Source organism: Mesoplodon bidens (assembly GCF_964165515.1).
Source record: "Mesoplodon bidens genome assembly, contig: HAP1_SCAFFOLD_81, whole genome shotgun sequence".
NCBI classification, from domain to species: Eukaryota; Metazoa; Chordata; class Mammalia; order Artiodactyla; family Ziphiidae; genus Mesoplodon; species Mesoplodon bidens.
Genome location: NW_027672552.1, coordinates 1,475,506 through 1,501,846, shown reverse-complemented (window position 1 = coordinate 1,501,846; position 26,341 = coordinate 1,475,506). Strand labels below are relative to the sequence as shown.

The 26,341-nt window shown below is 42.4% G+C and overlaps 1 long non-coding RNA gene across 9 annotated transcripts in view; it reads left to right on the top strand.

The window, feature by feature from the left end:
• LOC308610052 overlaps positions 1–26,341 on the top strand; it is a 1,140,458-nt gene that overhangs the window by 87,368 nt on the left and 1,026,749 nt on the right. The window contains exon 3 of one of the 9 annotated variants that reach the window (XR_014014400.1): positions 24,517–25,065. The exons of 6 other annotated variants lie outside the window; for them this stretch is intronic. This is a non-coding gene — a long non-coding RNA (uncharacterized lncRNA). Of the gene's footprint in view, positions 1–3,238; positions 3,336–14,000; positions 14,467–24,516; positions 25,066–26,341 lie in introns of those variants that run through there. 2 more of the 9 variants (XR_014014401.1, XR_014014402.1) reach the window with 2 other exon arrangements.

The following is a 26,341-nucleotide window of genomic DNA, read 5'->3' as shown; positions in this document are numbered from 1 at the left end:
AAAATTACAAGGTATGACAAAAAGGCAAGAAAAAACAGTCTGAATAGATAAAGCAAGCATCAGATCCACATTCAGATATGACAGAGATTTTTGAATTGTCATACATGGAATCCAAAATAACCATCGTTTCATGTTAAGGGCTCTAATGGAAAAAGCAGAAACATGCAAGAACAGATGAGCAATAAGCAGAGAGAGGGAAACTCTAAGAAAGAATCAAAAGGAAATGTTGGAAACCAAAAACACTATAACAGAAATGAAGAATGCTTTTAATTGGCTCATCTGTATATTGCCTATGGCCAGGGAAAGAGTAAGTGAGTTTGAAAATATGTCAGTAGAAACTTTGCAAACTGAAATGCAAAGAGAAAAAGAATTTTTAAAAAAACCTTTAACTCAGAATATCCAAGAACTGTGAGACAGTTTCAAAATGTGTAATATACATGTAATTGAAATACCAAAAGGAGAAGAAAGAGAGAAGAGAGAATAAGAAATATTTGAAGAAATAACAGCCCAGGATTTTCCAAAATTAATGACGGATTAACCATAGATTGTGGGAGCTCAGAGAACACCAAGCATGTAAATACGAAGAAAGTCTATACCTGGACATATTTTATTAAAACTGTAGGAAGCTGAAAGATAAAATCTTGAAAGAATACAGAAGAAAGTAATATCCTGCCTCTAAAGGAACAAGGATAAGAATTATGGGCTTATCACAAACCATGCAAGCAAGAAGAGAATTGAGTGAAATATTTAAAGTGTTGCAAGAAAAAAAAAATCACCCTAGAACTTTGTGCCTAGTGAAATTATCCTTCAAAAGTGAAGGAGAAATAAAAACTTTCTCAAACAAAAACTGAGATACTCATCAGCAGCAGATTTGCCCTGGAATAAATGTTTAAAAAGTTCTTCAAGGAGAAGGAAAAGGACAACTCAGCTCTACATAAAGGAAGGGAGAAGAAGGAATAAATGAAGGTAAAACAAAACTTTTATTTTTCTTATTCTCAGTTGACCTAATAATACTAATGATAGTGTATGGGGTGATTATAGTACATGGATAAGTGAAATAAATGACATCAGTGTTACAAGGGACAGGAGGGAGGAATTGGGAACTCTGTTATAATGGAACCTGCACTACCTATGAAGTGGTATAATGTTCTATATAAAAGAGGCCTTAGATTAGTTGTAAATGTATATTACAAATTCATGGGCAACCATGAAAATATTTTCTAAAGAAGAATACTTGACATGCTAAGAGAAGAGAGAAATGGAATCATATAAAGTGCTTGTTTAAAATCAGAAAAGGCAGAAAAAGAGAAGAAGAAAAAAAGAATACACATAATAAATACTAAACAGTTACAGATATGGCAGATATTAATCCAACTATATAAAAAAATCACTAAATGTAAGTGTTCTAAATTCACCAATTAAAAGACAGACTGTCAGTGGATAAAACAAGATCCAATTATTTGTTGTCTACAAAACACCCACTTTAAATATAAAGACACAGATGATTAAAAGTAAAGGGAAAGAGAAAACTGTACCATGGTAACACTGATGAAAGAAAGCAGGAGGAACTATATTAATTTCAGACAAAGCAGGCTTCAGAGCAAGGAAAGTTATGAGGGATAAAGCGGGGCAGTACATAACAACAAAGGGGTCAACTCTCCAAGAAGACACAAGAATCCTTAACGTGTACAATCTAACAACAGACTGTCAAAATATGAGGCAAAAACTGGTCCAACTGCAAGGAGAATTAGGTGAATCCACTGTTATTTTTGGAGAGTTCAACACCCCTCTATGAGAAATGGACAGATTCAGCAGGCGGAAAATCAGTAAGGATATAGTTGACCTAAACAGCACCATCAATCAACTTGATCTAATTGACATTTGTAGAATACTTCATCCAACAACAGAATATGCATTCTTCTCAAGCACACATGGAGCACTGACCAAAATAAACCACATTTTGGGCCACAAAACACACCTTAACAAATATAAAATAGAAATCATACAAAGTATATTTTCAGACCATAATGGACTTAAACTAGAAATCAATTACAGAAAAATAGCTGGAAATGCCAAAATGTTTGGAGAGTAAACAACATGCTACTAAAACATGGGTCAAGGAAGAACTATCAAGAGAAAAATATTTTAAACTAAATGGAAATTAAAATACAACTTGTCAAAATTTGTGAGCTGCAGAAAAAGCAGTACTTAGAGGGAAACTGATACCATTGAATGCATCTATTTGAAAAGATTTAATATCTTTGAGGGACTCTGGTTTGCTGACCTGATCGATTTCTCCCTGTTTCCAAAATATTGGGAAACATGAATTCCTCCTTAGGTAGCACAGTGCCAGAAGAAGGAGCCCCACCCAATACACAAAGGCAAGGATGGGAAAACCTAGGAAGTTGAGCTGGAGCTCAGCCATGGTGCAGTAAGGCTCCTCAGACAAAGAAGATGGTCCAGATCATCAGAAGTGCATTGCTGCCTCAAGCATCTGGGCATTGAAAGTGCACATTCTAGACTAGAGTTCTAGGCCCACATTACAGAGGTTAAGCAGAAACACCAAAGGTTCTTGAGGGTGGGGGAGGGGACAACACAAGAGAGATAAACCCACAGTCCTTCCCCCACCATCCAACCCAGCAGATCTATCCATCCCTCCAGGGCCCTTTAGATACCTCTAACCCACCTTCCAACCCACACATTTACATACCATATATTTACCTTAGTGAAAATTTCTATTTATACCACACGTTACCCAGATATTACCTGAGACCCTTTTGCTGCTTGGTGATCTACCTTTGGACCCCACATAATATTTAAAACTCTTCTATGCCAAGGGATTTTTACCTCCAAGCCTTCAACTACAGCTTCCCCTCATACATAATGTGTTTTCACCTGTATGAAGCCAGAAACATAGTCAGAAGAAATATACGCCCCCATATCTCCTCAAAAGAATTCACATTCACCAAAAAGTGTAAGAGTGCAGAGTAGCCTGTACCAGTGAACAGGAAGCATGACAAAAAGGGAAACAAGGGCATGGCACACCCATGAACCTATGGCAAACAACTTAAAAAGCTTTAGTAGTTCTTTTTTTCCTAAAATCCCTCTTCGGCTATTTAGCCCCCTAAGGTTCTCAAATCTAGCCTCCTCCAGCCATACAGTGTCTCATCCTGCTGCTTGCTCCCTCTTCTGAAAAATCCCTCTCAAAACATTTAAAATTTTTTTCTTTATTTTACAGAACACAACCCGAAGGACCAAACACACCCTGATTTAAGGAGTGGGCTTCTCTTTAACATAACTTCTAATGAGCACAATATTTAGCAATACGTTTTAGCTTTTTGGAATCACACTCATGGTTACTTCTTCTATGAAAAGTTTTATGATTTTTTCCCCATCTACTTTCTTACTTGCCACCAAAATTCCTGTTGGCATCTCCATACCTTTTTAAACAATGATGTCATTTTTGTTGATGTGTATATGTATTTATTTTATCTCCCCGTGCTAGTCATTTAATAGTTGTAGCCCTTATGCCTTCATTATTTAGATTATAAACTGCTGAAATTAAGCTGTGTCATTTCCTTACTTTGCTTGCCTGTATTCCCTCGTTGAGTCTGATGAATCAGTCTTGACCCCAGATACCTAATTCTCTCCCTCCCCTATGAGGAGGATACTAATAATGACAGCTCCTTTCTTTACCTGTCTTCTCCTGCATCCACAGCTCCACTGTTGTCTGTACCCAAAAGGAGGGTCCATTTCAAGCCCACTCCATCTCACATACCTTCCTCCCTTGACTGCAGGAGGTGTATCTGTTCAGAAAAACCCCTCCACATATCTTTGTATCTCTGGTATTTTTTTTTTATAGAAAGTTTGGTCCTGACTGTCCCTGAGGTCCCTAGGATTCACAACTGTAAAAACATCCTCTAAAGTCTGAGCAATATAAGCTCCACCAAAAGAATTTCCAGGATAGAAGGGGTCATAAAAATGACACATCAAATATATTCTTCAAAAAGTGGCCTTGTCATAAAAAAAGAAAGACTGAGAAACACTGATCCAGATTAAAGGAGACTAAAAACACATGACAACTAAATGCAGTCTGTGATTCTGAATCCTGTAATGGAGGTTTTGAAAAAAAGCCACAAAGGACATTACTCAATAAATTGACAAAAATGGAATATGAATGGGAGATTAGTTAAAAGTTTTATGTCATTGTTAAATTTACTGAAGGGGAAAACTAACTGTACTGTATGTAAGAGAATCTTCTTTTTCTTAAATACACAATGAAATATTCAAGGAGAAGGTGCATGGTGCATGAAATGTATTTTCAAATATTCAGAAATGTATGCATATTTTTCATATATGTGTGTGTGTGTGTGTGTGTATTCATATATAGAGAGAGTGGAGGCAGGAAGGGAAGGAGACAGAAACAGAGACAGAGAGAGGAGAGAGATCTCAAATGGGTCAAAATGTTAGTAGGTAAGTCTGGATAAAGGGTACATAGTGTTTACCATCCATGCATCTTTTCCACAAGTTTAGTTATTTTCAAATAAATACATTTAAAAAATGGACCATTGCCTGCTGTCCTGGATTTTACCTAAACTTTGGGATTTCTGCCTTTGATTCTTGCAGCTACCACCATCACCATACCCAAACCCCAGAAATGTGTAATGCCAGCTTCAAAAGTTATCTCACATTCTGTCTCAGGCAAGAAACCTGGGACCCTCTGCACATTTCAACAGGATTTTACAAAATGCTGAAGAAGAGCACCACACCCTCCCCACCAACAAATTTTTTTTAATTAAACACAATACAAAAAAAAAGAAGGAAAAAAATCAACGTGTTTACAGCATGGAACCCCTAATTTTTCTGATCTGGTGCCACCAGGTCATAGGTCTTCTGGCGTTTTGTGGTGTGAATCGGTTTGCCAGCACTTCGTCTGCTCTGCTCACCAGTTACCATTCCTCCACCAGATTTCCATCTTCCAAAAATGTGTTGACATCTTTTGTTGTATCCTCTCTCCTTCTAGTCATCCTTAAGCACTTATTCTTTTTAAATCCTTTGTTTGAATAGTTTTATTGAGATATAGTTCACATACCATACAATTTACTCATTTAAAGTGTGTAATTCCAGGATTTTTAGTATACTCACAGATATGTGCATCACAATTTTAAAAACATTTTCATGACTTCAGAAAGAACCCCGTAACCTTTAGCTATTTAACCCACCACCCTTCATCTCCCAGCTCTAAGCAACCATTAATCTACTTTCTGTCCTCTCTTGGCTTCCCTATTCTGAATATTTCACATGAATGGAATCATACGTGGTTATTTGTGACTGGCTTCTTTCACTTAGCATGTTTTCAAGGTTCAGCCATGTTGTAGGATGTATCAGTGCTTTTTAACGCCAAAAGTATTACACTGCATGGATATACCATATTTTATTTACCCATTTATCAGTTGATGGACATTTGGGTTGTTTCTGCCTTTTAACTCATGAATAATACTGCTTTGAACATTTGTTTACAAGTTTTTGTGTGGACATATGTTTTCATTTCTCTTGAGTACATACCTAGAAGTGGAGTTGCTGGGTCACATAGTAATTCTATGTTGAACATTTTGAAGCGCTGCCAGACTGTTTTCCAAAACAGCTGCACCATTTTTCATTCCCACAAGCAGTGTATCAGGGTTCCAGTTTCTCCGCATTCTCACCAACACTTGTTTTAATCTGACTTTGTGTTTCTCGTCATTCTTGTGTGTGTGAAGTGTTATATCATAGTGGCTTTGGTTTTCATTTCCCTGATGCCTAGAGATGTTGAACCTCTTTTCACCTACTCTTACTTTTTTTTTTCATCTACTCTTGCTTTTAATGGCATTTGGGGAAAGAGAGAAGATAAACAAGTGTGTTTTATCTACTGTGTTTAACTCGGAACACAATAGCTCATTTTAACTATGTGACAGGAAAAATATTTTCTTGTAAATATTTGAAAACACATATAGTAATGTCAAGTCTTTATCAACATGCCCAGTTTACTACTTCTATGCTCTCTGCATGTTATAGTTACTGTGTGATTAAGGGAAAGCAATATTGTGCACTGAATTTGACCTGTAAGATTACTTCTTATATGGGGTTGAGGGAGGAATTCATTCAAATGACTCCTTAGGGTTGACTAAAAGGCAGAGCAGAACTGATTGCCAGAGCCTCTAAAGCACAATGCTTTTTTGTCACCAATGCTGTGTACATCTGTTGTGAATAACTGTGTACCACAGGTGATAAGTATCAAAGAAATGTGAGAGCTCTGACGTGGGCACATAGCATATGTCTTAAGAGATAGATGACAAGGTGTTTAAATGGGCTTTTGCACTTTAATCATAGTGTAAAAGATGGGATGTAGCACACATGCCAAATGATAACTGTGAAAGCTGGGTGAGGGGTGTATGGGAGGTTACATTGTTCTGTCTGCTTTCGTGCATGTTTAAACATTTTTTACTAAAAAGCTTTAAAAATAATAAAAGATGTAGAGTGACTCATAAGGAGAGGGAGGGAGCAAAAGGATACCTGGCCAGGGTGATCAGTCCATCAAGACTAGAGTTTAGCTATCTCTCAATAAGGAAATTTCAGGAAGTGTAATTCCTTTGACGTTGGGAAAGAAACTTCTTTCCATATAACAGGAAGGAAGAAGGAAAGGAGGAATGGGAAATTTTTTTTTAAGGATTTTGATGAAAATTTCCCATCTCATGACTTCTAGTTCCTCTGTGAATGGTGGTTTGGCACATCTGCTGAGCAAGTGGAGATGGCCTAAATTTGAGAAAAGTGAAGGAGATTTGAAATAGATTTGAGTAGCACTGGAGAGAAAATGGACTAAGGAAACAGTGACCTAAGTTCCATTTGTTTTGTTCACATGTTAGTAAGCATGGAATAAGAATTTGTGGAATGGCTGCATTATTTCCAGGTAGCATGAGGGCTGAATTTATCATGGCATCAGTAGACTTGATTGTGAGATTTAATCCAATAGTCATCAGCTACTTATGGGAAGGTATTTCTGGAAAAGGCAGAGATAGGGGATTTTGCCAGACGGGAAGGATTCAAGGTGATTGGATGGGACCTATTTGTAGTGGAGCTTTTTAAATGTTGCTTACCTGATAGACCACCAAGCCTACCTTGGAGAGAGCGAAAAAGAAAACAAGAGCTTGGTGGATAGAGGAAGAGTAAGTGGAAAAACGACCTAAAGTTGAAAAATTAACAAGTAGTATATAAGCTGGGAGGATGGAGGATGAGGCCAAAGGGTGGAATGTCAGACTGTATTATTCCAGATGGCAGAAGTGTTCCTGGTAATAAGCTCTACAGTGTGGCAGTGACTGCACTGGAATGGAAGTAAAAATGAGATGATGTAGGAACAGGGAAGCTGGGTTACTGATAGGTCTATCCACATGGAGGTTAGAGCCCTCCACCACTCCTCACCTCTTCATGTTCCCCACCCTGGGCCCCCTCCCACCTTTTGTCCCTCTCCCGGGGGCTCCACGGAATCTGCCTTCTCTGTGTGACCATAAGCTTCAGATATTGTAGGATCAATGTCATAACTCTGGATAAGAAAATAAAAGTAGTGAGAGAAGGCTGTAGTGGACATCTATTTTTGTTTTTTTGTTTTAACACCCAGTATCCATAAGTCTTTCTGGAAAAACTACCTCAGGTGCTCTCTAGGATACTCACCCTATTTTTGAGTCCCAATCTGTACAAGTAGAGTTGCCTTCCCTCTAGACCTCACTGTAAGGGTGGGTATGTGTGCAGCCTTGGCCAAAAACAGGAGGTCCATGCTAAGCCCCCAAATGTCTGATAACCCCAGTGCATAGTCTAGGACTCACCTCTGGTTCCTGAGCTGCAGGTATTCTGGGGAGGTGTACCACGGCTCCACCAAGGCTACTAATATCAGTGGTGGCACCTTCATCTTGATTGGTGAACTGTACACACTAAGGGCAATATCTTGTATATTCCCATCAAGCATAGATGGAAGGAAAGCACCATGATCACCTTCCCCAAAGAGGGGGATGCCATATTGATGACATCCTTGGAGATACTGTTTTAGTACTCAAAGACACCCCCATGCCTTTTTGATATAAGGCATCAGTGTGCCGTGCAGTTCTCTGGTCAGCCTCAAGCACATGGTGCTTGGATCAGATTGAGGAATGGGGGAGCAGGACAGGGTTAGAATATGGGAATGATGAGGCATGAACTTTGTTCCACCAGTAAGGACATTCTTTCCCTTCACTTTTTCTTTCCTTCCCACTCACTTTAAGACATCTTTTGCTTACTCTCAGCTGTATTTTACCCTGGGAGGTAGGTGGCTGCCTGGTCAACATTCCTACCACTGACAGCTGAGTGGTGTATTTCCTCTGCAAAAAAAAACCAGTCATCAACTGAGCAGCCTGAAAAAATATCCCGGGAGGGGAACCACTTCCCCAGGGTGCCTTTCTAGTAAGGAAACCTCCATGTCAAGTTTAAAGTATGCTCTCCAGATACATTAACATGACCCACATAACAGATTCTTAAGCAGCTGCTGTGCTGTTCCTGGACCCTACGGCAAGTAGCCCAGGGTCCAGTAGAGCAGCACCTCCGCCCAAATAGTGCCATTCAGGGTTCAGCCCCCTCTAGGAGCCTCTGGTCACTGAGTTCTAAATAATGATTAAGCTGTTATTTCTTCTTCAGCATTATTTTCAGAAAGTATACCTGTACTTAATGCTCCTCAGGTATAAAAGACCTATCTCCCCTACTTCTCTAAAGGATATAAAACATTCAGTGAGGAGGGATATGTGGGCTGCTATACATTTTCAGTAAGGCTAAGCTACGCGGCAGAAGACAAAGCCCACCTCCTCAAATTTCATCAGGGAGGAAATGGGCTTTGGGGTGGGGCGGGGGTGGTGGCGGGGGTGGAAGGGGCACAATATCTATTTCTTAGCAAGAACTCCAGAGGACTGGTCACCTTTTAGCCAAAGCCAAAGGAAGCAGTCAGTAAGAGCTGAACTATCTCCTTCCTTTCCCTTACACATAAGCCCTGAGTTACCCAAAACCCATGCCCCCAACACAGTACACAGTACACAGAAAAGATACACTATTATTAGATAAATATTTATTGGGGAGAATCAATAATCTCTACAAGGAAGGAGTTATTTCTGGATGGGAAGTCTTCATCCCTGGAAATTCTGGGGCAGTGTTTTCTGTCTAGACAGTAGAGACAGATGTCTGAACACAGGGCCTTCAGCAGTGCTGAGCGCAGTGGTGGGTGCCTGGCCAGCTTGACGCCTGCGGGTGGGGCTTGGATGGGGCACAGGCTCCCTGTGGGACACTGGTGGGGGATGTTTGTGACACAGTCGCTGGTCCTTGAATGCCACAACTTTCTGGGGGTGTCTCTTCTTATCTCTGATCTGTCTTGTACTACTTGGAGGATAACTCTGGCCAGCAAAGATAGCTTCTTGATGGCAGGACTTGATATTTGTCAGTTTACAGGAGGGAGCCCTGTGGTTGAAAGGATGCCCCTGGACAGGCTCTGTCCAGACCTGCACTTGCACCTTTTGCTGAGTTTTCCTAAACTGCACTGGGGAAGGAAGGGGCTCTTGAGAGTAGGTGACATCCATTGCATACTGACACCCCGGTTTCTCATCTAGGAACTTCCTGATGCCTGTCGCGATTTTCTGAGCTTCAGTTGTCCCAGTCAAGGCAGCTCTACTTTTAACTAGGCCTCTGTTCTGCACAGTTGATATGGGGCTGCCCTTTTCCTGGGCATCTTCTTGCCTTTTGTATTTTATCCCAGAAAAAAGCCATTGCAAGAAGTGCTTCATTCTTTTTCTGATATGGCCTTCAGGAAGAGGCTGTCCCTTCTGTGATAGCATCTGGGAAGACTTGCTCGCAAGTGTCTTCTCTAGTACCATCTCCTGAGTAGGGAAACGCTTCCTCCTAAGTTGGGATGTCCCGAACCCTTTATCCCCTCGATCAAGCTCTTCTGCCTTGGGCTCCAGAGGGCTCACTCTCTTTGCAGTTGGTGGGAAATTCTTATCCTGGCACCTCCTTAAGGCATGCTTAGGGACCCAAGGTTCCTGCTGCTGCTGCATCCTGATTCCTCTGTCCTCCAAATGGACATGCAGCACCTGGGAAGCTCCCATGTCCCCACCTGAGACACCCTGGGCATGAGTCAGTGAGGCCTCGTAAGTCAAGTTATCTGAAGCAAGGGATGTGTCAGTGGGTTGGCCTTGAGCCTGGCTATGCTCCCTGTTCTCCAGTTTAAAGTTCAACTCACTGAACAGTTGTTCTTTAAGGTCTAATGATTTAGGATCTTGGGGAACTGGTAATTTGGTTGGGGGGCTTCCAGTGGTCACGGTAGTTTCTACTTTATTCTCATTCACATTTATCATTTGGGAGCTCCCTGGCTTGCTACTTGCCAACATGTCACTAGTTTTTAATTGAAGAGTATCAAGCTCCTCAGCCGTGAATACCTCCCTAGACCATCTGGGCATTGAAACAGGTTCTGACTTCTCCACCTTTTTGCCCTGTTGCATTTCTCCTTTATCACTGGAACGCACACTCTTATGCTTCGGCTCATATCTGGCCCCAGCTTGCTTTGCAAGCAGCTTTTGGGGATATCTGTTGGCCAGCTGAGTCTGTCTATGACCTGCTTTCCCTGTGATGCAGAGGGAGACAGGCAGACGAGTCTGTCTGGCATCCTTAATTCTCTGAACACCCTCTGCCAGCCCACGGTTGACATCAGAGCGTGGTTGTCTCAGGACCCTCTGTCCTCCTTTGCCCACAGGTGAGGTGGCAGGGGGAGAACGATCCAGGTCAGGGGCTGAATTTGTTGTTCCCACTTTGTCTCCATGGAGAGATGCAGAGCTTCCTCTCAAGGACTTGAAGCTCCCAGATTTGGAGTCTGCCTCAGAAATCACATTGGTTGAGGAGGGCAAGTTGGCTTGAGACAAGGACTGGCATGAGGCATCTTTCAATTTAAAGATCTGGATGGATTCAAGGACCTTGCGGGGAAGGGCCCACAACATCCTCATATGAAACCTTTTAATATGGGCTTCCAGCATCTGTTGTGGACTGGAATCAACAAAAGTCAGGTCCTGGAAGGTATTCAGGGGGTAGGCCTCACCCACTGATGATGGCAAACTTCTCTGTTTTGTTCGGGTGTGGGATTTCACAGAAAGAAGCAATGTTTGCTTGATAGCATGCCATGAATTACGCACAGTCTCAGGGAGCCGACCCTCATGTATGTCCTCCAACTTCTTGCTCAAATGTCCTTTTAGGACATTTTCAAGTTGTCTCCGACTTAGACTCTTTGCTGACACCCTTGAATTTTTCTCTGAGAGACTCACCATCTGACTGTTTAGGTCTTTCTCAGAGTCATACCCCAGATCCTTACCTGAAGAGCTCTTTGGGTCATTCAACAGGTGATCTTTTGGGCCATTCTCTAGGCTGTGTCCCAGATCTTTCCCCACATCTTCCTCTAGCTGGAACATTACACCAGGGCTTTCTGGAAGTGAGTTCTCAGGAACAGGCTTCAGTAAGATGGCAATTGATTTAGATTGAGTGACAGATAAAGTGCAGTCTGGCTGTGGTGAAACAGACAGAGCTGGTGGTGCATGATGACAAGCAAAAGAATCGGGGTGATTCATTGCCTGGGACAAATCTGATAAGGGGTTGATATCTTGGGAAAGGGTGGGGTCAAGAGAGAAAACGGTATCCGGAGACAAAGTGGCCTCTCGTGGGAGAACAGGACCTGCTGTCTGAGTGTCACATGGTAGGAGACGGGGAAAGGCAAGGGGTTGGGGTGGGGAGTAGTCCACAGGGAATTTGGAATCCAAGGAAGGAAAAGGCTCTGGTGCCAGAGAATGACCCACTGGGGAGGGTGAAAAAGAGTCAACTAAGGGGGTCATTGGGTTAGGGGAGAGAACGGAGGTGGGCAGTGTGGTAGGCTCAAGCAGAGAGGCTGGTGTTAGGTCCCTTGGAGGGACTGTTGAGAAGGCAGGGGACAGAGTAAACGATGACTCAGTCACAGAAGCTGTGGAAGCCAACGGGGACACAGAGGAAGTAGAATCTTCCAGGGCCTCTGGGAGTAGCAGCCGACTGACCTCAGCAGTTGCATTATTACACACCTCACAGAAGGGGTCTGGACATAAGAGTTGACGCAAGCGGCTGGTGTCATCGTGCCGGCCCAGGGTGCTGCAGAAGACAGGAAGTACAAAGGTGCAACCAGGACCAGAACAAGGAAAGGGGGACCTGCTGGCCTGGCAGGGGTGGGGTCACTGGAAGCCTGCTGCCCCTTCACATTGCTCCACATCCATGAGTTCACAACATGCTCAGTAGCCCTCACCTCAAGGCCTTCATCACATACTCATTCCTATGCTACCCCCTGCCATGACTACAGCAGGTTGCACTGAATCCCTGGAATTGCATAGAACATGCTAAGGGGGGATCAGGAAAGAAGGGGAAAGAGTCACCTTTTCAGAATAGAAATCAGCTGCGTTTTCTCCTCTGTTTCTGTCTGGTGACATCTCCAACCTGAGAAACCAGGAGAGTGGGTTATATGTAATGAAGGTAGAAGCATAGGGATAATAAAGGAGTCCCCTTATGGGAAACCCTTGGGATATTAGACTCTGAAAGACCCAAGAATTAGTAGATGAGGTCAAATGGTCAGTGATATTAACATGTGTATGTTGCTTCTTGTAAAGTACTTTCACATGCATTTTATCTCATGTGATGCTCAAAACCACCATGTGAAGCCCAGAGATCAGTGTTGCCTTAGAGAGGGATCTGATCATCCAGGAAGTCAAAGGACTTTTACAAAATCAGGACACAGAAGTTCTGACTCTTGACATCTCACCTGGCCACCTGTTGGGAAACACCCATTGCCCAGGTCCATCACTGCTTCATGCCCAGCGATGAGCAGAGCAGGGAATCTGAGAAGTGTCTCAGGCTCTGACTGCCTTCCCACAAGCCTCTCCTCTGAGAACTCTGGTCTCTGAGAGAAACTGTACCTAGCAGTTGACATCCTCAGAGATCAGGGACCTTGGATCTCCTGGAAAAGGCAGGAAGGGTCACCCTTGGAGAGTTCAGGTGGGATAGGCAGAACCTTACCTTTTGGTGTTCCACCTTTCCTTCTCCTCTTGGCTCTGCCCTGATGCTGAGAACAAAAGAAAAGAATGAAGGGCTGGGGCTCATTTCTCTCACTCTTCTCTAGGAAACTCAGATATTCATTATCCATGAATAATATGACTCTCTTTTAATTAACAGAACTTTATGTTCCTTCTTTTTATCAATTTTAAAGGTTTAAAATGCTTTCCATTTTTTTCTTCTTTGACAAACTCAAAGAAGGACTTTCGACTATGAGGTCCACACTTGATATTCTCAGTCAGAAGTCATCTGCCCAAGGAGGGCCTAGCATCTGAGGCCAACAGTTAAGTCCATGTCCCTCAGATAGGACCCTGTATCCTGGAGCTCAGGCTCCAGCCTATGGTCAGAGGCTCAGCATTGCTGCTCTGATCAGCCCAGCACAAAGGAAGGCTTTGTCGAGTGATGCCTGACATGAGAATGTGAGGCATGATCAAGCAATGGGGAACTCTGTTCTCCTGCAGAGATCCCAAACTCTCTAAATAACCCAACCCAGGGCCACAGAATTACTGTTTGGGATTTTATCCTGGAGTCCTCCAAACACTCAGATGGGACATGGGCTTCCACTGGAAGCAGCCGCAGAGCACAGGGAGACCAGGTCGGTGCTTTGTGACCGCCTGGAGGGGTGGGATGGAGAGGGTGGGAGGGAGGGAGATGCTTGAGGGAAGGGATGTGGGAACAGATGTATATGTATGACTGATTCACTTTGTTATAAAGCAGAAACTAATAAAAAAATGCACACACACACACACACAAAATGTGGGAATAGAAATGGAAACAACAATAAAGAATCTCCGTTGGGGGCTCACCCAGGGCTGCTTACCTTTCGGATGTCTTTGGTTTTACTAAAGATAGATGAAAATGGCAAGCGCACCAGGTACCACAGGAACAGAAGAAGCAACCCCAACCCGCACAGGACGACGAGGTTTTGGTCAGTATCCAAGGATGTTGAGTCACAGCTCGGACATGGGTCAGTAAGCTGTTCAAAAACGAGAGAGCGTTCCATTTTCTGAATTCCGTTTTCTGAATCACAAGGCTGCTTGAAGTTACTGAAGTTATTGAGCAGTCCCAGGCCTGCATCACAGAGCACTGAAGAGTCACAAAGGGTTTCTGAGTGTGGGGGAGGGGACAACATGGAGAGGGTGTGTCCACGGCCCCTCCCCCACCCACCAGTCCAGCAACCCCTTCCGCCCCTGCTGGGCCTTCCAGGTCCCTCTGCCCTACCCTGCCATCCTATTTTCCAACTCCATCCTTTCATGGTTTCATATATTTACAGTAATGAAATTTTCTGCTTGTCCCATCGGTAACCCAGATACTACCTGGGTCCCGTCTACTGTTTGATAGAAACTTGACTTGGGTCTCACCAATTCCACTGCCTTAAGTGTCTGAAATACTGTCTGGAAGTTTTGCTTGTACCCACACATTTATACTCAGGATCATATATGTCCTTAAATCCATCTTTCCTATAGAATCTTTTCACTACGCAAACCCAGTTCTAAAGAACTTAAAAGTTCTTTTATCCAGTTTTGTGAATGTTGAATAGGGAATTTTGCTTTTTGTTGCAGTCAGCCGTTACCATCTTCAGTCAGAGGGGCTGACTCAAATAATTAAAATGAAGAATTCATTGTTCAACATTCACAAAACTAAAGTTACTATAAAATAAATGTAAATAATTAAACTTTCACGAGATCTTGAGGATAAGTCTGTAGCACTTATTTTTCTGAAGTTAGTGAAGCTTAAACTGCATAAAGACTTTTAGGACATGCTACACACACACACACACACACGCACCCTTTGACAAACCAATCTGGTATTTTCAAATCTAAGAATAAAGTGTTTTCTCATTTTATTCCAATCTTCCATCTTTTGTTTTGACCCTACTTCTTCCTACTCTACCTAAAATACAGACAGTCCCTGACTAGGGGACATCAATTTTCTAACATGTGCACAAATCCCTGTCCTAGTCAGTTTGGGCTGCCGTAACAAAACACCATAGACTGGGTGCTTAAACAACAAACACGTATTTCTCATAGTCCTGGAGGCTGGGAAGTCCGAAATGAAGGCAACAGCAGATTCTGTGTCTGGTGAGACCTACTTCCTGGTTTGTCAACAGCTGTCTTCTCCCAGCAACCCTGCAGAAAAAGTGGGTGAGAGAGCTCTGTGAGGTCTCTTCTATAAGAGCATTAATTCCATCACCTCCCAAAGGCCCCATCTCCTAATACTATGATATCATATTGGCCTTAGGGTTTCAACATATGAGTTTGGTAGGACACAAATATTCTGTCCATAACACTACCCAAAGGCTGTGCTAAGTCCTCTGGTGGCACGGTGGGACCCAGGAATGTCAAAGCCTTAGAGAAGAATCGAGTCTTGAGCAGCCTTACCTGATTATCCTTGTGGGCCCTGTAAATATCATCTTTTCTTAAGTGTGCCTTGCCACAAAGGTTGAGAAGCTCTGCTCTATATAATCATCCCCATAAATGTTTGAAAATCAACTACCTGCCATGCTTTTTTTCAGGCTCCTCTTGTCAGGTTTAAATAATCCCAGTATTTCCCTCCCCTCTTCCTACATCTTCCTTTCTAAACTCTTTATCTTCATGATAGCTGTTCTCTGAACTGTCTCCTAATTTCTCATGTCTTTCTTAAACTGTGATGCCCTTTATTTGACACCCATGGCCTAGCACAGTTACTTGATCTCCTGTGAAAGGGTTAGACAGCCTTCAAACCCACAGAGTCTTCTTTCAATTATGCAGGAACAGGTAACCTACCCTGAGGATAAAATCTGCCAAGAGGCACCACTTCCTCCAGACCTTGATATGCAGCCTCAGCCAAGTTTTCATTTAATAAATATTTACTGCTGGAAACTAGGAGACACCAGTACCTGTAAGTCGCAGGCTCTGTCCTTAAGGACCTCATGGTGCAGTTTTAGGGGCAAGCCCTACACAGGTCAAGAGTTACATAACCGCACAGGAGAGGTCCCCCATGGCATTTGTGAATTGGCAAGTGATCTCTGGAATAGATCAGAGAAGGGACAGATGCTATGGGTGATAACTGCTCAGACATTTTATGCTCCTTAGGAAGGTATCCCTGCATGCCTCTCCAATTTTCTGATACAAATTAACGATCCTTGGAGAAGATGGTTATAGAAGAGCTTTTCTCTTTTAAAAGGGCACATGTTGGCTAGATACCCTTACATACATGTGTGTGCCTTGCGTGTAAAACTTACAAGAAGTTTCAATAAAAAGGCTTTTCCCAAAATGTTAATAAGATTCCTTTTCAGAACCTGGTAGAACTCCTTCAAAATTGAAAGAAACAAAGGACTAAATGTACAGCACTTTTCTTTGCTTTTGTTTTTCTTTTTGTACCAACCACAAATAAACTCCATTGGTATTTAGTAGCAGAAGTTCACAGCACTTATCCTTCCTAGACTAACATCAATGATAAATTATAAATTTATTTGTCTAATTTATAAAACATTTTGCTTTCAGCGATCTCAGTGCATTTTCACAAACATCCTGTGATGTAAACAGTACAGGTATTATTGTGCCCATTTTATCAGTAAATAAAACTGAAGTTCAGAGACGGGAAGAAACTTCCTTAGATTTGGTTCAGCAAGTAAGTGGTAGAGCCCTACCTACTAAATTCCCCACATTCTCCATGCTACTATTTTAAACAATATAAATAAGTGACTTCTTAAAAAGTATGCCCTGGTACTAAAATTAAAGTGGTTATGTGATTGAGAATATTCACTTTATCCATTAAGTGAGGCCAAATTTGGGAAGTAAAGAAAAGCTATTTTTGGCATCCTATCACCTCTTAGGTACCTTTTCCTTTTCATTCTTAGCACCAGTGTCTTGGTAAGTTTTCTCTATTGCCCTCTTAAAACCTACTTTCAAGAACTCTATTACATATGATTCTCAGTAAGGTATAAATGAATAATAAAAGCTTAAAATGTCATCCCTCCCAGGAACACATGTCACACATTTTACATATATCTAACCCCAGAGCCTTGTAATAAAGCTCTCACCAGAGCATTTCAGGCAGCCATCCTGAGGTGGCAGTGGTGGCTTTCAGTAGAGTGAGAGCTTCTCCTCTCCGCCCAATGACATCTTCCCAGTTGACCTTCATCACTACACAGAAGTCTGGTTCCAGATTTCAGGCTGCACATGGTTAGATTATCCCCAAGAAAGAGTATTTTCCAAAAGCTCTACTAGAATAGTACGCTGCCTATTGGAGGAGACTCAGTAGGGATAAGTCGTTCGTCTAGGATTGTCACATGTCCTCAGTGCTCTCGCTCACATCCTGGCCACGGTCCCAGGGATGAGCCACGTAGAGGGAGCTTTTTTCAGGTTACCAAAGAGCCTGAAGAACAACAGATTCTAGAGTAGAATCCTTTAAAGCTGAACTGAACACTGCCGCTTTAAGATGTTCTTCGTTCATACACACACCACACTTTCATTGAACTCTACCATGTAGTATTTCTAGTAGAAATATCAAGAAAATAAGGCATTGCCTCTGCCCTCAGGCAGGTCATAGTTCAGTAAGTAAGGCCTGCAAACAAGTATAATAAAGTGATATGAACTATAAAAGAAGTAGGAATAAGAACACAATGAAAATACAGATGAAAGAGCAATTAATTCTTCCGCCAGGAGGGAGATGAGAGAGAGGCAGGGAAAATTTCAGACGTGGTGCCAACTGAGATGGGCCTTGTGAGGTCACCTCCTCCTCCTCTCCGTCCTTGCCCTGGCCCTCTTCCTGTTCCTCACCCCCTTCCTCCTCACCCTCCTTTGCTTCTTTCTTTAGACTTTAATTTTTAGAGCAGTTTAAGGTTCACAACAAAACTGAGCAGAAAACACAGAGCTTCCATATGCCATCTGACCCCCCCCAACACCCCTCCACACACACACACAACCTCTCCCACTATCAACATCCAGCACCAGGACTTCCCTGGTGGTGCAGTGGTTACGCCTGCCAATGCAGGGGACAGGGGTTCGATCCCTGGACCAAGAAGACCCTACATGCCACGGAGCAGCTAAGCCTGTGCACCACAACTACTGAGGCAGTGCTCTAGAGCCTGTGAGCCACAACTACTGAGCCCGCAAGCCATAACTACTGGAGCCCACACACCTAGAGCCCGTGCTCTGCAACAAGAGAAGCCACTGCAATGAGAAGCCCATGCACCGCAACGAAGGGTAGCCCCCGCTCACTGCAACTAGAGAAAGCCTGCGCGCAGCAAAGAAGACCCAACACAGCAGAAAGGAAGGAAAGGAAAGGAAAGGAAAGGAAAGAAGGGAGGGAGGGAGGGAGGAAGGAAATTTAAAAAAAAAATGCAGCACCAGAGTGGGACATTTGTTACAATCATACCTACATGGACACATCATTATCACCCAGAGCCCATAGTTTACGTGAGTTAGACAAGTGTATAGTGACATGTCTCCACCATTGTAGTATCACGCAGAGTAGTTTCGTTGCCCTGGAAATCCTCTGTGCTCTGCCTCTTCACTGCATCCTCCACCCTAACCCCTGGCAACCACCAATCTTTTTACTGTCTCCAGTGTTTTGCCTTTTCCAGAATGTCATATAGTTGAAATGATACAGTGTGTAGGTAGCCTTTTCAGATTGGCTTCTTTCACTTAGTGATATGCATTTAAGGTTCCTGCATGTATTTTCATGGCTTAATAGCTCATTTTTTCAGTGCTGAATAAATACTATTCAGTTGTCTGGATGTACCACAGTTGATTTATCCATTCACCTTAGACATCTTGTTGCTTCCCAGTTTTGGCACCTATGAATAAAGCTCCTATAAACTCTTTTTCTTAAAAAAACACGTTGTTGAGGCATAATTCACATACCATATAATTCACCCATTAAAAGTGTACAGTTCAATGACTTTTAGTATATTCACAATGTTGTGCATCCATCACTACAATCAATTTGGGAACATTTTCATCACTCTAGAAAAGAAACTCTGTTCCCCCTAAACTTCACCCTTCAATCTCATCACTCTCCCCAGCCCTAGCTTACCACAAATCGACTTTCTCTATAGATTTGTCAATTCCAGACATTCATATAAATGGAATTATACAATATGTGGCCTTTTATATCTGGCTTCTTTCACTTAGCATAATGTTTTCAAGATTAGTCCATGTTGTTCCATGTATCAGCACTTCACTTCTTTGCATGGCAAGTAATATTTCATTTTATGGATATACCACATTTTGTTTATACACTGATCAGCTGATGAACATTTGGTTTGTTTCCACTTTCAGCTATTTTGAATAAAGCTGCTAGGAACATCTGTGTACACATTTTGCTGCAGACATATGTTTTCATTTCTTGCTTATTCATTTTTGCAATAACTTAAAGTCACACTTTGTCTAAGTTTGTTGTTTTCTGAGATTTTGGTAATATAACCATATCAGACTCCCTGTGAAATGAAAGCTTTGGAGTCTAAATGCAGTTTTTGTCAAATGTCTGGGTGCATCAATTTGCCCTCCTGCCAACACTCTCAAAATTAGCCCTTGAGTCAGCAGGAATGATGGTGATGCATAATGCTTAACATTTAAAAGTAATGAACACCTTATGTTCTCAAGTTCCTATTCTTAGAAAATCAGAGGAGGGTGTGGGAAGAGAAAGTGCAATCCAGCCAAAGTGAACATGAGCAAACCTATTACATATATAAAAGTGCATGTGTGGTCACACTAAAGCATTGGGCATGTGTCTGAGGATGAGAGTAGCCAAAAAAATGAGGCTGAGAAAGAAGGGGACTCAACTGTGAATGACTTTGAATGACAGTTTAAGAAGCCTGAACTCTGGACCAAGGGAGTGGGAAGCTAAGGTTTTCATAACCAGAAGAATGGCATTCCCAGAGCTCTGTTTTGGAAAGATGACTGGCAAGGTGACTGAGAGTTAGGGGGAAACATGCAAATTATATCACATAGGACTCTTTCTCTTGCAGATGATAGAAAACCTAATGAATTCTAGCTTGAGCAAAATTTTTAATTTATTGGCTTCTATTTCTCTATAACACAGGAGCAGATTCAGTTTCTGACTTGCTACCTCTTGGTTCTGCTTTCTTGGTGTTGACTCATTCTCAAGCCACTTCTCTTATAGTCCCAAGGTGGCATCCAGCCAGGAAAAACAGAATTGTTGTCCCAGTTTCTCAACCAAAGTCCCAACATTCAAGTGACTGGGACCAGCTCAGGTCATAAGAACACCCATGAAATAATTACTGGGAACCAGAGAATACTACTGGCCTAGTCTAGGTCAGTGCTACTCAAAGTGTGGTCCGTGGACCAATGCCTGTTTCCACATGTTTGTTACCATCTACAACAAGATAAGTTTAGACAATCAGCCATAAAAATAAACGAAACTGAGTTCTTTGTAGTGAGGTGGGTGGACCTAGAGTCTGTCATACGGAGTGAAGTAAGTCAGAAAAACAAATACCATATGCTAACACATAGATATGGAATCTAAACAAACAAAAATGGTTCTGAAGAACCTAGGGGCAGGACAGGAATAAAGACACAGAGAATGGACTTGAGGACACGGGGAGGGGGAAGGGTAAGCTGGAATGAAGTGAGAGAGTGGCATGGACATATATACACCACCAAATGTAAAACAGATAGCTAGTGGGAAACAGCCGCATAGCACAGGGAGATCGGCTCGGTGCTTTGCGGCCACCTAGAGGGTTGGGATAGGGAGGGTGGGAGGGAGATGCCAGAGGCAGGAGATATGGGGATATATGTATATGTATAGCTGATTCACTTTGTTATACAGCAGAAACTAACACGCCATTGTAAAGCAAGAAGAAGAAGATGCAAGAGAGGCTGTGTGACAAAGAAGAAAAGGCCTGCAGTGTCCTGAATCCTGCAGCCCCCAACCCTGGCACCTGGGGGCAGGGAGCAATCACTATATAGTCACAAAGTTTGTTGCTTTTTATAGAGAGGAAGGACTCATTCAGAACCAGAATGAGCAACATTGCCCCCTTTAAACATTATTTTTCATTAATAAACCTCCACAGAATTAACAGTATTTTATTTTTAAAAAATTTGTCTCTTCTTTTTTTTTTTAACCATTATTCATCATCTCTTTGATTACTTGCTCAAACCCAGTACACGTGTATAGGGGTATCAGAATTGAGAAGTGAGGGAAACCACTTTATTAACAAGAGAAGAGTGCTTATTCATATAGTTCCTTTAGTCCTCAGTCTTATAATGTCTACTCATTTTCAGATAAATTTCCCCCCTTTCCTTTAATGAAGTTATGTCATAGACCTGTAACACAGATTCTTTACTTAAATGTAAAAACATTTAAAAATAAATGTGTACTCCCTTCACTCATTTCTCCTACCACCCCACCCCCTGCCTCTGGCAATCACTAATCTGTTTCCTGTATCTGAGCTTGTTTTGTGTTTTGTTTGTTTGTTTTAGGGTCCACATATAAGAGAGGTCAAATGGTATTTGTCATTCTCTTTCTGACTTATTTCACTTAGCATCATGCTGCCCACCCATGTTGTTGCAAATGGCAAGATTTTTTTTTTTTTTTTTTTTTGTGGTACAGGGGCCTCTCACCATTGTGGCCTCTCCCGTTGCAGACCACAGGCTCCGGATGCACAGGCCCAGCAGCCGTGGCCCACGGGCCCAGCTGCTCTGCGGCATGTGGGATCTTCCCGGACCGGGGCACGAACCCATGTCCCCTGCATCGGCAGGCAGACTCTCAACCACTTCACCACCAGGGAAGCCCAAGATTTCATTCTTTTTATGGCTGAGTAATATTCCATCGTGTGTGTATGTATGTGTGTGTGTATATATAATGTATATAAAATTCTTCATTCATTCATCCATTGATAGACACTTCTGTTGTTTCCATATCTTGGCTATTGTAAAATAATGCTGTAGTGAATATGGGGGTGCATATGTATTTTTGAGTTAGTGTTTTTGTTTTCTTTGGATAAATACCCAGAAGTAGAATTACTGGGTCATATGGTAGTTATAGTTTTCATTTTTTGCAGAACCTCCATAATGTTTTCCACAGTGGCTGCACCAGTCTATATTCTTACCAACAGTGCACAAGGGTTCCCTTTTCTCCACATCCTCACCAATACTTGTTATTTCTTGGCTTGTTGATAATAGCCATCCTAACAGGCGTGAAGTGATATCACATTGTGGTTTTGATTTGCGTTTCCCTGACGACTAATGATGTTGACCTCCTTTTAGATTACTGATTCAGTCTTCTTACTAGTAATTGGTCTGTTCCTATTTTCTACTTAATCATGATTCTCTCTTCATAGTTGTATATTTCTGGGAATTTTTATTTCTTCTAGGTTGTCCAATTTCTTGGTGTATAATTTTTCATAGTAGTCTCTTATGATCCTTTGTATTTATGTTGTACCATTTGTGATATTTCCTCTTCTACTTCTGTTTTATTTATTTGAGTCCTCCCTTTTTTTCTTGGTAACTCTAGCTAAAGACTTGTCAATTTTGTTTATCGTTTCAAAGAACCAGCTCTACGTTTCACTGAACTTCTGTATTGTCTTTTTGGTCTCTGTTTCTGCTGTAATCTTTGTGATTTCCTTACTTCTACTAACTTTGAGCTTCATTTGTTCTTCTTTTTCTACTTCCTTGAAGTGTAAAGTTTCTTGAGGTAGGTATTTATTGTTATGAACTTCTCTCTTACAACTGCTTTTACTGCATCCCCCAAATTTTGGCATATTTCCATTTTTGTTTGTCTCAAGGTATTTTTAAATTTCTCTCTTGATTTCTTCTTTGACCCATTGGTTGTTTTGTTCTTTTTTTCCCATGTTCACTCTTGTTTTAATTATATACAGCAGAGACCCTGACATTCAGAGTACCAAAAAAATCCCGTAACTACTGTTCCTACCCGATAGATATTTAACATATGATGCTTATTGAGAACCTACTGTGTACATGGGGCTCTGCTAAGTACGGGAGGGGGTGGTTACAAAGAAGTATAAGGCTTGCTCTCTGCCCTCAAAGAACTTACAACAAAAGGCTGATGAAGTAAGGGACACGTGGGCAGGCAATATACAAGGTGTGATACATGTACAGGAAGGTGAGGCCGCTGTGATGTGATGGAGTTTGAAATCCAGACTTTGCTGCTTATTAGCTGTGTCAGCTTGAAAAGTTACTGAACCCCTCTGAGCTTCACTTTCCTCATTTGTAAAACGGACTACGAAGCCTACCTCGAAAGCTTATCATGATGTAAGGAGCTAAGGCACATGGAAATCTTAAGGTGTCGTTATTATGGTTTCTCTGTGCTAGATACTCAAGAACGGCTCCTGGATCTGTGGGATTTGGGTTTGGCTTTGAAGAATGGATAGGACTGAGAAAGCAGAGAGTTACGGAAGGAAGCCATTCACCCAGAGCTCTCCGTAGGCAACAGCGTGACCTAAGTCGTGTTTGTCTTCCCGCTCTAGTATTTCATTACCACATCCTTACCCGAAAACCCCCTTTTCAGGATCCTGTTTTGCAGAGACACGTTGCTGCCACGACCGGAAACTTTCCTATGCGCCCCCCTCAGAGTCAGTCCCTCTGTGCCTTCCAAGGAAGCTGCTGTCTCGTCCAATAAGCCAGACAAAGTGGCAGTAGGTCTCAATTTACTGATCTGTAAAGTGGGGGTAACATTACCTCCCTTCCCTTCCTTAAGGTTTACTGTGAGAAGCAAACGATATCACTGATGTGGAAGCACTTTGTAATTGTGAGCTTCTAACTCCACAGGATGTTGTTAGGATGACAAACTCGGCTGCTGATTGAATCCAATTCGACGCTACGTGGAAAGATAGGCCTGACACAATATCTGGTCTGTAGGCTCTTTCTTGAGAAATGTCAAAAGGTATATATGATTAAATCAAAAGAGTGAAAAGAGATCATCTTTAAGGTCTGTTGTTCTCTCTTAGGGGAAAGTTTTTAACGTTTAAAAATCTAGAATCCATGACGTGTGCTTTGTAATCAACCCCCCAAAATGACCGTTGAGAGAAACGGGGTTCCGTCAGGCCAAGCAGGAGGGAGGAGAAGCACCTTGCCTGCTGCGGGTGTTGGGGGAGAGACCTGTGGACTGATGGAGTCTGGTAGCACTTGCCCGACATCTCAGCTGGTGGCCTCCTCTCTCACTAGCACTAGGCTAGTTTTCGCAACTCTAAAAAGAGCCGATTTTTACAAGTGTTTCCCAGTAGGTGGATTTTTTAGTTGTCCTTCTCTTTTCTGTCTGTAATGCTGTCTCCTTTGGGCAGTTTCCCCAGCACCTCCACTGGGTTTTATGACTGGATGGACATTGAGACTTTTATTCCTGTGGGTGTTGGGTTTCATTTTTATTCCTAAACCTTTATGGTCTTCTGGTCCCTTGCAGGCTGAAGCATAAGGAGGGGCTGATTTTCGTAAAGCAGAGGCCGGTGGAGGCTCTTTGGGCTGAGCAGGAGCTGGAGCTGAAGCGGGAGGCGGAGCCGGAGCCCCGACCCATTGGTGTTTTAGTAGCATGTTGTTTAATCGCCACATAGTTTTGAATTTTCCAGCTTCCTTCATGTAATTAATTTTGGTTTCATACCATTGTACCTGGAAAAAAGGTACTTGATATGATTCCAGTCCTCTTAAATTTATTAAGACTTGTTTTTGGGGGACTTCCCTGGTGGCACAGTGGTTGAGAATCTGCCTGCCAATGCAGGGGACACGGGTTCGAGCCCTGCTCTGGGAAGATCCCACATGCCGCGGAGCAACTAGGCCCGTGAGCCACAACTACTGAGCCTGCGTGTCTGGAGCCTGTGCTCCGCAACAAAAGGGGCCGCGACAGTGAGAGGCCTGTGCACCGCGATGAAGAGTGGGCCCTGCTCGCCGCAACTAGAGAAAGCCCTCGCACAGAAACGAAGACCCAACACAGCCAAAAATAAATAAATAAATAAATAAAATATAATAAATAAATTAAAAAAGACTTGTTTTTTGGCCTAACATATTCTCTATCCTGGAAAATGTTTCATGTGTACTTGAGAAGAGTGTGTATTTGTGTTGCTTTTGTATGGAATTTTCTATATATACCTGTTAAGTTCATTTGGTCTAATGTGTCATTTAAGGCTGATGTTCCCTTATCGATTTTCTGTGTGAATGATCTATCCATTGATGTAAGTGGGGTTTTAAAATTCCCTACTGTGGTATTGCTGTCTGTTTCTCTCTTTAGGTCTGTTAATGTTTGCTTTATATATTTAAGTGCTTCTGTGTTGGGTGCATATATATTTACATATGTTATATCCTCTTGTTGGAGTGACTCCTTTATCGTTATAAAACTCCCCTCCACTCCGCCTTATGACACACCTGGCTCTCCTTTGTGGAAGCCAGAGAGCCCCCAGGAAAGCAGACCAGATGATACCTCAAGCTGGTCTCAAAGAAGTAGAAGTTTGATCGGGGTTTTTCATTGTCCCAGGATCCTCCCTTATAATCCTGTCCCAGGTCCAGTTCTCTCCCAGGACATTGACTACCCACATTCCAGATGGGGATAAAGAGGAAATTGTCAGGAAGGATGGTTCTTATCAGCTGGCCACTGTCACTTTCACCCCTTATTTGGAGATGCTTATCCTGTTGTTCTTCTCCTATTACCTCCATTTCATTAAGGCTTTTTTTTTTTCCTGAGGTTTTATCTTGTTCTTTCATTTGGAACATACGCCTCTGTTTCTTCATTTTCTTGACCCTCTGTTTTGGTTTCTGTACAGTAGATGAAACAATCGCCTCTCTCAGCCTTGAAGGAGTGGCCTTGTGTAGGAGATGAAGCTTGTTGTTCAACCCTGCCCCAATGCTTTTTTGTCTCTCAAACCTTTGTGCTTATGCAAGCAGCCCATTACATTTTTAATAACTCCCAGTAATTGAGAATGTGCCAAGACCTGTCAGCATCCCTAATGGGAGGATCTCAGCCCCTAGATTCAGGCTGTTTAGAAGCCAGACCCTCAGGCAGTGGCTTTTTAAAGTATGAAAACGTACACAGATACATGTTTTGTAGGACCATAAGTGTAAGCTCTGCTGGCCAGGTGACCTGGCAGTCACACAAATCAGGGCTCCAAACAAGTATATAAGCTCTTTCTGGGAGATACTGGTGAACTGGAACGAGGCAGAGGGAGAGTGCCAAGATGGCATCCACAGCCTGCATTCCTCATTCCGTAATTACGGAGAGCAGCTCCGTAATCCACTACATG